Source organism: Ictidomys tridecemlineatus, chromosome 9, assembly GCF_052094955.1.
Source record: "Ictidomys tridecemlineatus isolate mIctTri1 chromosome 9, mIctTri1.hap1, whole genome shotgun sequence".
NCBI lineage: Eukaryota > Metazoa > Chordata > Mammalia > Rodentia > Sciuridae > Ictidomys > Ictidomys tridecemlineatus.
Window position 1 is genome coordinate 122,842,816 of NC_135485.1, and position 12,195 is coordinate 122,855,010.

At 34.6% G+C, this 12,195-nt stretch overlaps 1 protein-coding gene across 6 annotated transcripts in view; it reads left to right on the forward strand.

Moving 5' to 3' along the window:
- The window catches only part of Fbxw7 (F-box and WD repeat domain containing 7), a 191,219-nt gene that overhangs the window by 86,123 nt on the left and 92,901 nt on the right, over positions 1-12,195 (forward strand). The gene's annotated exons all lie outside the window — the stretch shown is intronic.

Here is a 12,195-nt window from a genome sequence, read left to right on the forward strand (position 1 = left end):
ATGACAGTTTGGACAGCTTTAGACCAACCCCTTAAGTAACTGCTGCCTCCCATACCAGAGATGTCAAAGAAGGATCTAACCTTCATGCTGTATTACCAAAGCTAAAGAATGATAGCATCTGTGTAAATAACAGGAATTATCTTTTTCGGAAAGCACTTCTTTTTGTATTGTGTAAATCTACTCTTAATGTTTCAGCATTATGCATTCAAAAAATTAATTCTCAGCCACAAACATACAAGCTTTTTGGTTAAAAACTTTTCTGTATAATAATAACAAAATGTTGCATCATTCAGAAATTTTAAGTATTACCCTCTATTGTAAAAAACAGCTACTTATTTTGAAAAGTGAGTTTAAATATTTAACTTTGTTAACTTTAAAATTAACTTACAACAGAAGTCTGGAAAGACGTAGAAACATAGTTTTTGGATCTTCCCTCACCACTACCTACAAATGAGCAACAAGACACCAAAACAAAAAACCCACTGGCAATATTTACACATGAGAGTATTTGTTCCCAGAACCCCAAAATACAACTGGGTAAGACTTGCTTGGTGTCAGTGAGGAAAAAGCAAAAGGAAGCAGTAGGGATCAGACCTGACAACAGGAGAGCTGCCCAAATACCTGGATGCTTGGCAGTTGAAACTGGTAGGTCTTCTGCCTACTTCAATGGGCCCTCAGCAGGAATTGTGAGGACAAGAATATTGTAGCCTTTGTGAACTGTCAAAACTGACCTGCCAGGGCCTTCTTTCATAATAGGGCCTCACAGTAACGAGACCTTGAGAGTGGAATAAAAATTGCACAGAGTAGGGATAGAGGAAAGAGAAGGGCCAGATGAAAGTTGGGAAGAACAGAACCAAGAAATCGCAGAAAGCAAGCTGCCCTGTTTATTTTTAATACTGTATATAGAAGAACAAGGATTTTTGTAAAATTAGAATAACACTTTACATTATTTAGATTGACCACATCCAGAGCAAGGAAAACTCAACTCAATTTATGCTGAGACCACCCCTGGAACGCTTTTAGTTTTTGAGTACTTCATTTTCACAGGAACAGTGTACTTAAGTTCTTTCAAAAAGGATGGTGAGGTGTTCAAAGTCATGCCACGGGAGAAATGATTTAATTAATCTGGGGGGCTGTGCTTGGAAAATAAACTACATGAGATTAGGATTAAATTTTATTTGTGTAGCAGCCAGAGAAATAGAAACTCAAGGAGGAAGATTTTGCCTTAGTAAAAGGAGGAACTTTGTAAATATAAAATTGATCAAAAAATACAATATGTTGCTCAGATAGTGGAGGCTGCTGATTACTAAAGATATTTATGTAGAGATTCCATTCTCTCTCATCAGAAGAACTACTGTTTATGGACTGCCTGCTATATGTCTCAAGTGCTAGTAAAAGCATTTGACATATATTAAATTAGCTAAATTTGAAGTAAATTATTCATATGGTATGTTCATGACCTAGTTAAGAGAACATGGGAACCTATGACATGGCTTCCAATTCATTCCTGCCATTTTTATTTATTTATTTTTTAAGTTTTTGTTTTTGCTTTTTTGCTATGTTGGGGATGGCATGGCATTCAGGGGCTTGCACATGTTGTGCAAATGCTCTACTACAGAGCTAGATTCCCCAGCCCTCATTTTTGCCATTTATTAGCTGTTGTGACCTTGGGTGGGGCACTTAAATCTCTAGAATCTATTCTAAAGCTGTAAAATAGGACTAAATGAAAATAACCTCTGAAGGCTTCCAGTTGAAAGAGTGTATTGTATGTATCTTCATATGATTCCTAATTCTCCTGACTACCTAGAACGGCAGTTTTCAGACTAGTAGATTGTAAGCCCCTTTACACTCTTGCAAATGATTGAGAACCCCAAAGTATTTTGTTATGTGAATTCTATCTACTGATAATTGTTGTACTAGAAATTAAAATTAAGTAAATTTTAAAGTGCGTGTATGATACTATCATTTACCAGAGCAGTAGCATCTTTACAAGTTGTATAGCTGTATATACTTGGAGGAGAGTGAGAATGGATAAGCCAGAACTTTTTTGGTGTTCTGAAAGTAGGTCTGACCTCTCAGATCTTCTAGAAAATCCCAGCATCTCCTAAGAATCCCCAGCCCACACTTTAAGAACCACTAACCCTATTCCTAATCTTTGAAAGGTTAAAGAATGGTTTTCTTGTCACCTAAAAAGAGTTGAAGCTGTATTCTTTTTTATGTTTTTGGTTTGGAAGATAATTTTTGTAGGTAAGACTCAGTGGAGTTAAGATTTGAATTAGGAAAATCTCTAATGACCACTGGTCTTATATCTTCTGATAGCACACATAATTCATGATAAAGCAGCATATTTTAAAGCTTTTTTTTTTTTTTTTAGGTTAAAGTACATTGTTTCATTAGAAAACATGTATCAGATCCTCCTGGGAAAACAACTTTTTTTAAAAATTTCTTACATACCTGACAATAGTAGAATGCATTACAATCATAATTATCCATTCATTCACAGCACAATTTTTCATAACTCTGTATATAAAGTATGTTCTCTCCAAATTATGCCATTATACATGAGCTCTCTTTTTTTTGCATTACAATTCTGAATACACCTTTATACCACAATTTATATGTTGACACCAAATTCACATCTTCATTCTTTTTTTTTTTTTTTTTTTTTTTTATTGTTGGTCGTTCAAAACCTTACACAGTTCTTAATACATCATATTTCACAGTTTGATTCAAGCGGGTTATGAACTCCCAACTTTACCCCGTATACAGATTGCTGTATCACATCAGTTACCCTTCCATTGATTCACATATTGCCTTTCTAGTGTCTGATGTATTCTGCTGTCAGTCCTATTTTCTACTATCCCCCCTCCCCTCCCCTCCCCTCCCCTTTTCTCTCTACCCCTTCTACTGTAAATCATTTCTTCCATTTGTATTATCTTGTCTTACCCCTCCATTACATATTTCTTGATATATCATATTTCACATTTTGATTCAAGTGGGTTATGCACTCCCATATTGCCCCTTATACAGATTGCAGATTCACATCAGTTTCACTTCCATTGCTTTACATATTGCCATCCTAGTGTCTGTTGTATTCTGCTGCCTTTCCTATCCTCTACTATCCCCCCTCCCCTCCCCTCCCCTCCCCTCTTCTCTCTCTACCCCCACTACTGCAATTCATTCCTCCCCCTTGTATTATTTTTCCCTTTCCCCTCACTTCCTCTTGTATGTAATTTTGTATAAACCTGAGGGTCTCGTTCCATTTCCATGCTATTTCCCTTCTCTCTCCCTTTCCCTCCCACCTCTCAACCCTGTTTAATGATGGTCTTCTTCTTGTGCTCTTCTTCCCTAGTCTGTTCTTAATTACTCTCCTTATATCAAAGAAGACATTTGGCATTTGTTTTTTAGGGCTTGGCTAGCTTCACTGAGCATAATCTGCTCTAATGCCATCCATTTCCCTCCAAATTCTATGATTTTGTCATTTCTTAATGCAGAGTAATACTCCATTGTGTATAAATGCCACATTTTTTTTATCCATTCGTCTATTGAAGGGCATCTAGGTTGGTTCCACAGTCTTCCTATTGTGAATTGTGCTGCTATGAACATCGATGTAGCAGTGTCCCTGTAGCATGCTCTTTTTAGGTCTTTAGGGAATAGACCCAGAAGGGGGATAGCTGGGTCAAATGGTGGTTCCATTCCCAGCTTTCCAAGAAATCTCCATACTGCTTTCCAAATTGGCTGCACCAATTTGCAGCATATTTTAAAGCTTTTTAAAAATTGATACAGATGATTGTATAATAGCTAATAAGAAAATAGGACCACAAGTTTCTGATTTGGGATTTTTTTTTTCCAGGTTTATGTTTGCATAGACCTTACCAGTTGAACATTCCTAAAATCTGAAACCTGAAGTGCTTTGAAATTCAAACTGTTTGACTGTTGTATTGATGTACAAAATCTTTCTGATTTCGGAGCATTTGGATTTTTGATTTTTGTTTTTGGGATACTCAACCTATGTGCCATACATGGCTTTTTGACACTTTAATTACATTATCTCTTGTTTAATTCTCACAGTGATTCTGTGAGATAAAGGTGCCATTTTAAAATCCTCTTTTGCAGATGAAACAACTGAGATTTAAAGATGTTGAGTAATATGCCCAAGTTACATAGTTAGGTACTAATAGAAATAGCGTATGTACCTTAACTACTAAACCTGGCTCTTAACCACTAGGTTTTACAGCCTGAATTTGAGGCAGCTGTTTCACTATCAGTTTAACTTTGATGTCATGCAGAAATCATCTGTTCCTTAGTGTTGTTTGTTAATATTAATACTACTTATTCTAACCTATATATAAAACTGTTCGATCTGCTGGAGCCAGGAATGGTTTCTCTTTGACCACAGCACTGTGTGACTTCTACTGCTCTTAAGAGTGTTTTCAAGAGATAAGAGAGAAGTTCAGAGGATGACTACTTCAGATATATAGTGCTTGAGAGGCAGGGTAGACACATTCCCAGCCTCCTTTCTTCATCTGTAATATGGAATGCATATCAGAGGTTTGCCTTATAATGAAATAATTATTCATATGTACAGCTTTTAACAAGGTGTGGCACAAAGTAAGTTCAGTTAGGAATATTTTGCAGTTGTGGTGAGAATTGACAGGGAAGTAAGATGATAGAGCTGGATAGATTCTTTGAGTTAAATCTAGTTTTAATTTCATTGTTTTGCCTAAAATCTTATCATTTCAGACTGCCAAAATATTTGTAATAAAATGTAAGTATAGAGCTATCTTTAAATTCATGTACAGTGTTAAGAACACTTTGTAACTAGTAAGCAAGAGTGATTAGAGTATGCATCTGAGTTTTCTGGTGGGATGCTGATACAAATTACCAAGACCCTTTATCCTAAAGTGAGTGAATTTAGACAAATCTTTTTGGATTTTTTTTTTTTTTTTTTTTTTTTACTTTCCTGAAGGAAGCCTAACGTTTTTCACTTATTTATTTGTTTACTTATTTGGCCAGGACCCACAGCCACTGTCCATGGCCCTAAGAGAAGGAAAGACAATGTTTAAAGGCCTGAGAAAGAGTGGCCCCTATTTTAGATGGAGGGGCTTTTCTGTGAAAGGGGTAGTCACAGTGGTGTCCTGTTACTGTCATTTGTGCCTTTAGTTTTCTCTTGCTCTATTTAAAAATATGCATTTACTCCATGCTGGAATGAGAGGTAGCTTAGCTTAGTGGATGGGTTCAGAAATATTTGAATTTCAGCCATGGGACTGAACCTTACTAACTATAAGTCTTTAGGCAAGTGACCTTAACCTGACCTTGTTTACTGTTTTGTGAACTGTGAGTAATGATTTCAGAGTTCTGGATTAAATGAATATGCAGTAGGTAGCATAGTGCTGGGTGGGCGCTGTGTAAATGGTTGCTGATTAAATGAATGCGGCGGAAGCATCTTTGCTAATTTGAATATAAAAACAGCTTCATACACATAAGGTTTTCTGCTCATATTTTGGTTTCTATAACTTGAATAGCTGAGTTGGTATTGTAGAAAAATGAAAACATATTTTATGGCTTTCTTCTTCTTAAAATTATTTCGAGTTAGTACTCAGATTTTGTCTAGGCAAGAGGAATAACCTCAGAATGAAGGAAACCTATCCGGAAACTTGAATATCTAAGAAATAGCTCTTTCAACAAATCTGAAAAATCAGTGGTTTTGGAGAGTAGTGACCACCATTATTGTCTTCCAATTTATTCGAATGCTGAGTTTAGTGGTTAAAATCCATCAGCAGCCCTCATTGTGATAAGGAATTCGAGTTGTGACCAACCCACAATGCTTCCTCTTAGTTTTAGGATGAGTGTACAACACAGCATTGTTTGTACTGAGAGTGAGGGTATTTTGAAGTTTGAGAGTGTTTTACAACTACTGCCTTGTTAGGTTTGTCTAGAAATACTGTTCTATAACCTGAAAAATCTAAAAAATTTCTTGTGTTAAAAATTACAGATCATTACATAAGGGATCTAGTTTACAGATTTTAATCATTATGACAGTGTTGCTTTATTTCTGCACAAATAGAGAAGATCTTTATATAAGAAAATCCTGATGTTTCTTGCCATTTGAAGATAATAGTGCTCAGACTATACTAAAAATGAACGAAAAAAAGAACAGTTTTAAGTAGACTATTAATATTTCTGGATTTTAGATCTAATGTTTCAGAAGTTTTGATTGTTTGGATTTTCCTGGCAGAGTCAGTACCATAGTATTGGCATGTGAGGACATCATTGGGTAGACATGGAACCAGACTACAATGCCGTTCATTTTGCTTGGTTTCTATCGTATTCTGTAACTTTAAGAAATTTTCTCATCCATATACCCTATAAGGGTCTCAAAAGAGTGGATGTTTTTTTCATAATTTAAGAAGTTAGTATCTTTAAGGTCACTTCTTTATGTTTATTTTGGATGTGGACTTATACCTTTGGTCAATATTGTATCCCTAGTGCTTGGTACTGAATCAAGTTTAAATATATCTCTTTTTCAATTCAAATACATGTTTTCTGAAACCACACTGTGTGCATTGCAGTTGAACAGTGTCTTCTTCAATATGTCTGCTCTGCCTTCTTGCCAAGATTTGAATAGGAAGATGGAATGATTGTTTCAGAGGGTCTAACTGTGAATAATGATTTTTCTGGCATATTCATCTAAATGAGATAATTGTTTTGCTTCATAGAGCTAGAAAAGAAATCCAAGCAGGAGCTTTTGAAATGAGTAAGAGATAAAGTAAAAATAGCATTTATTTATCTGAGTTCTAATTGTATGCTTAACCAAATGAAATTGCCCACAAACCTGTAGTCATTGGCTCTTTAGGTAATGGCTTCAAATGTCTTTCTAGTGTAGTTGCTTATGTGGTCCTCTCATATTCTTTAGTCAAAATTTTCTCTACCTGATAGAGAACATTTCACAGTGAACTGTGTGGTTCTTCAATACCAGAACTGTGGATTTTGGGAAAACTATCACATCACCTGGTGAAATGGAAAAATCAGTATTCTGGATTTTTGTCCTGTTTATCTGATATTAGCATGTCTGCTATTAGAGTAGGGAAGTTCCTATTAATGAGGCCAGAGCAAAGAAGACAACACCTTTTCAACATGTAACAGGCTCATAGTGGAAGAATCAAAGAAGGCAGAGAATTTTTTTTTATTAATTTCAATTAACATGTAATTTTAGTTTTTTTTTTTTTTGTATTGGGGATTGAACTCAGGGGCACTCAACCACTGAGCCACATCCCCAGCCCTATTTTGTATTAGAGACAGAATCTCACTGAGTTGCTTAGCACCTTGCTAAATTGCTTAGGCTGGCTTTGAACTTGTGATCCTCCTACCTCAGCCTCCCAAGCCATAGACATGCAACTCTGACATACATTTTTAAATTGCATAGAGTGCACAGGTGAGTTTTGAAAAACATGTGTATATATGTATCCAGCACCTCAATCAAAATATAGATTTTATCTCTAACTTTAAAATCACTCTCATGCCTAGTTTCAATCAATCCCCACTACACTTAGACAGCTACTGTTCTGATTTCTATAATTGAAATCATAGAAATTGTAGATTGGTTTTGTGGGTTTTTAAATATATAAATGGAATCATGCAGTGCTGTTGTTTTTGACATCCATGTTGTCACATGTATCAGGAATTAATTTCTAAATTTCTATTATGAATGTATCCAAATTTTTTGTCCATTTTTCTCTTCATGAGTATTTGAGTTGCTTTAAGTTTGGCCATCCTGAATAAAGCTTCTTGTACCAGCCTATTTGTGGACATTTCTCCTTGGTAAATACATAGAAATGTATGTACTAATTTATAGGGTAATAGTGTTTTTATGAGATACTGCCAAATCATTTCCTATGGTGTTGGTACCATTCACCCTGCTTCCCCAAATGATAGAAATTTTTTTTTTAACCAACATTAGGTAGTATTTGGTTTTAATCTTAGTAGTTTTTTATGGATGGAAAGTAGTACTGCATTGTGGTTTTAATTGGCATCTCCCTGATTGGCAATGCTATTGAACACTTTTTCATGTGTTTATAAAGCCTTCTTAAATCTTTTTTTTATCAACTGTTAGTCTTTTATCTACTTTTTCACATAAATAAAATTTGAATGACTTATTACTGAATAAGCACATGAATAAATTCGGAGATTTCCCTTTCTCAGACAGATATCAGGTTTGCTATGGAAATCTTGAAGTCACGGAGACAGCAACATTCTACCTGAGACCTGTAGGAGAGATCTATTTGTTCAGTCACAGGATTTTTTTCTAGTGGACTTCAGTTTTGAACTACCTCAAAGAAATAAATATCCTTAACAACTTAAGACAGACAATTATATTTTCATGTTATACAAATCTATGTTCATTTTGCTTCTTAGTTTATAGTCTGAGAAATGGTAGTGAGTTTTTTTAGGAAGTGAAAGAGTTGTTACCTTATGGATTTCATGTGTTATTTGTTGGTTAATGCATTTAGAAATTGTAAGAAGTTCTAGAGTATATGGACAGTAATAATGTGATATGGACAGTTGAGTATCACTTCCTGATTGTGGAAAAGAACCTAATATTAATTATCTTTGTATATGCCTGGGTATATCCCTGAATTTTAAAGTTCAACATTATATTTTTGAGATGTGGTGTCAGATAACATCAGAAAGAAGGGGAAAAGCAAACAGAGTTTTAGTGTTCTCTGTGGAGTTTTAAGATAAGACATTTGCAATAGCAAATATTCCCATTTCTAGCTTTCTACTTCTTATATTGTATATTAAAAAGATTATTCATAATATTTTAATTAAGTCTGTCCTGTGTATGCATTAGCTTACCCCCCTTTGTCAACATGATAGTTACTGCATTATTTTCTTTTACTATGTTCCTTGACTTTCTCCTGAATAAACATGATTTTCTGCCTTTTTAATAAGGGGAATGAGGAGATCCTTATATTTAATACTTGAGTTGGCCAAGTTTAGTAGTTCTGTGACACAGAAGAATAGAAGGCTGAAGAAGGTGGCTTACTTTGCCAGTAGGGTTAGTAAATGGTGGGCAAAGAATATGTCAAGGAGATCAAGAGATGTAAACATCATTTAAAGATACAGATATATGAGAGCATATACCATATTGGGAGAATATGATACACAAGGATAGTCGAGTAATGTACAGTTGTGGACAAACTGTTGTGTTCAAATAGAGGTTGAGAACGGATTGGGAATCGATTGTGTATTGTGTTTTGGAGTTTAGGTTTTGTGCTATAGGACTGTAACTTCTTCAGAAGTTCCTTAAACACTCATTTGCTAATTCTTCCTACTCCTCCTTCTCTTTCCCTCCCCCTTTAACTGCTTAATATTTTGCTTTCATTTCAGCTAAGAGTTCAGCATGTGAAAAGTATGGGAACCACACTTTGAAGTGGTGGCATTTCATGTTCTGACTAATGTATAGAGGATGGGTTATAGTGACAGGAGACAAAAGATGGAGGTGACTAGGGATGCTATTTAAGTAGTTCAGGCAAGAGACAGACGGTATCTGCTTCATTAGACATTATTAGAGAAGTGGGATTGATTTTCAACATCTTCTAAGTAGACTTAGCAGGAGTTAGTGATGATATGAGTAGTGACAAACGTGTGGGGACAAGGCAAAAGTAGCTTGTAACAAATGATGGAAACCAGAATGATGTCCAGATCATCCCTCTTTTTTTTTTTTTTAAACTTTCAGAGAAGTTCTAAATATAATACTGAGAACTTTCTTTGCCCTAGACTATCTGATAGTAAATTGCCAACATGATGCACCATCATCTCCAGCACTTAGTCGTGCATTTCTTATAAATAAGAGCATTTAATTACAAGAAAAGTAAAACATTGGCATTTATATATTAATGTAATATAACATATAATATTGACATTAATATATTAATATGATGTAATAATACATTAATGTATATATCAGGCCCCCTTTGTGTTTTACCAGTTGCCCAAATAATGTCTCATATGACAAAAGGATTCCATTCAGAATTATGTGTAGGATTTAGTTGTCATGTATCTGAAATAGTTCCTTAATCTGATGTTTACTTTCCTTTCTTTAACAGATTTCAAGATTATAAGCTAATTATTATGTATAGTGACTCAATTTAGGCTTGTTAATGTTTTGTCATTCACAAATTCAGGTTATACCAACATTGACTGGAATATCATGGAAGTCATATTATGTTCCTATTCATTGATTTGTTATTAGGTAGGCAAACAGTTTGTTTCATTGTTCATACTTGCTTTCAGCCTTTTTTAATCCTTACATCAGAGGAACACTTAAAATAAATTTCAGATCTTATCCTTATTCCTTATCCTTCTCACAGTCAGACTTCCAGACACTTACTTTCTGTCCCCCACATAAGCTGTCTTCACTATTTTTGTACACTGACTCCCCAGTTTTGAACTCTTGCATAAAATTTTTATGTTTGTAGTTCATTGTATATTACCTTGCTCAGTAAGTTGCAGATAGAATAATTCATTGATAATTGTCATTGCCTCTTAGAGCAGAGATGGCTCTTTTTCTATGGACCTGTTAGCAGTGATGAACCCAACAGATTCCTTCTTTTTTACATTGCTCCCTCATCACAAAGGTTACTGGTTTGACTGCTCATTAGAGCAGGTAGAGGGAACTCCATTTTTCTTTTTTTTAGCCTTACTTATGCAAGTAGGCCTTACCACAAATTTCTTGGTATAATATCCAAATGCAGTATGGTATATGTAAGAGAATTCTTTATCCCATACCTAAAACTAAAAATGACGTTTAAGCCAACTCTTTTTTTTTTTTTGAGGGAAAATACAATCCTCTTATAATTTAAGTTTAACTTACTGTCTCTAAAATTAATCTCATATTTTTATAAAACTTGGCAAGTCATAAGAAATGTAACAAGTTTAAGTAACTAGCTTAAACCAAAATGAGACTTAATTTTTCTTACTGTGGGCTTAGTACACATTATAAATTGGATTTTACTTAATGTTATTTACAACATTATAATTTATTGACAGTGTTAAATAGTAAAACTTAAGCCAACCACTATAAATAAAAATATAGCCTAGACACAGTTTTATATATGACTCTGGTATTTCCTTACTCAGTAATGTATAAGTTGAAATGTAGGCCTAGAAGTTATAGATTGCTTATTTTATATGCCCATTTCTTACTTTTTAATCTTAAAAATAAGAAATGATAATTACTTCTTTAATGTGAATTCCCCCCTCTCTTTCAGTACTAGGGATTAAACCCAGAGCTTTGCACATGCTAGGGAAACACTGTACCACTGAGCTAATAGCCCAGCCCTCAGTTTATAGATGTGCTTGTTGTTTGTCTTTTTTTTTTTAATATTCATTTTTTAGTTGTAGTTGGGCAAAATACCTTTATTTTACTTATCTATCTATCTATCTATCTATCTATCTATCTATCTATCTATCTACCTATCTATTTATTTAATGTGATGCTGAGGATTGGACCCAGGGTTCCGCACGTGGGAGGCGAGCCCTCTACCGCTGGGCCACAACCCTAGCCCTATTGTTATTTCTTGCTGCACCAGTAATTGTGGGTTAAACACAAGATAGCAAATCATGCATATTTTATTTCCGACTCAAGTGAGATTTTTTTTGTATGTGCTTATTTCTTGATGTTGGTTGAATAAAAGAAAGATTGTTCTTATGTATGAGTAGTCGAGAACTGCAGCATAATGTTCTTGTTTTCCTATGAATTGCAGGATAGTCTTCACAGAAATCCCAAACTCATCTTGAATGTATAAGACTGTAGCTCTTCTTACTATTTTTTTTATGTCAAATGTTCATAATTGGAATATTCAGAAAGAGGATCATCCCTTGCCCCATTATACGTAATATATATATATATGTATGTACATATGTACACTGTTCAGCTTTGTTCTACAGTTTCTCTAGGTCGTTTCCATCTAGTAAGTATCTTCATTCTGATGCCCAAGCAGCATTAGAAACCTTCAGGATTTCCTTTTGTGACATAATATTTTTAAAAGCTCATTTTTCCTTTTAAATATAAGAATCTTATCCCCTGAAGTAAGAACAACCATCATTTTTTTTATACCTTATAGACCCTGAAAAATAAGTGCTGAATAGGTTAGTTTCTTTTTCCATTCTTTACCTTCTAAGTGTTCAACA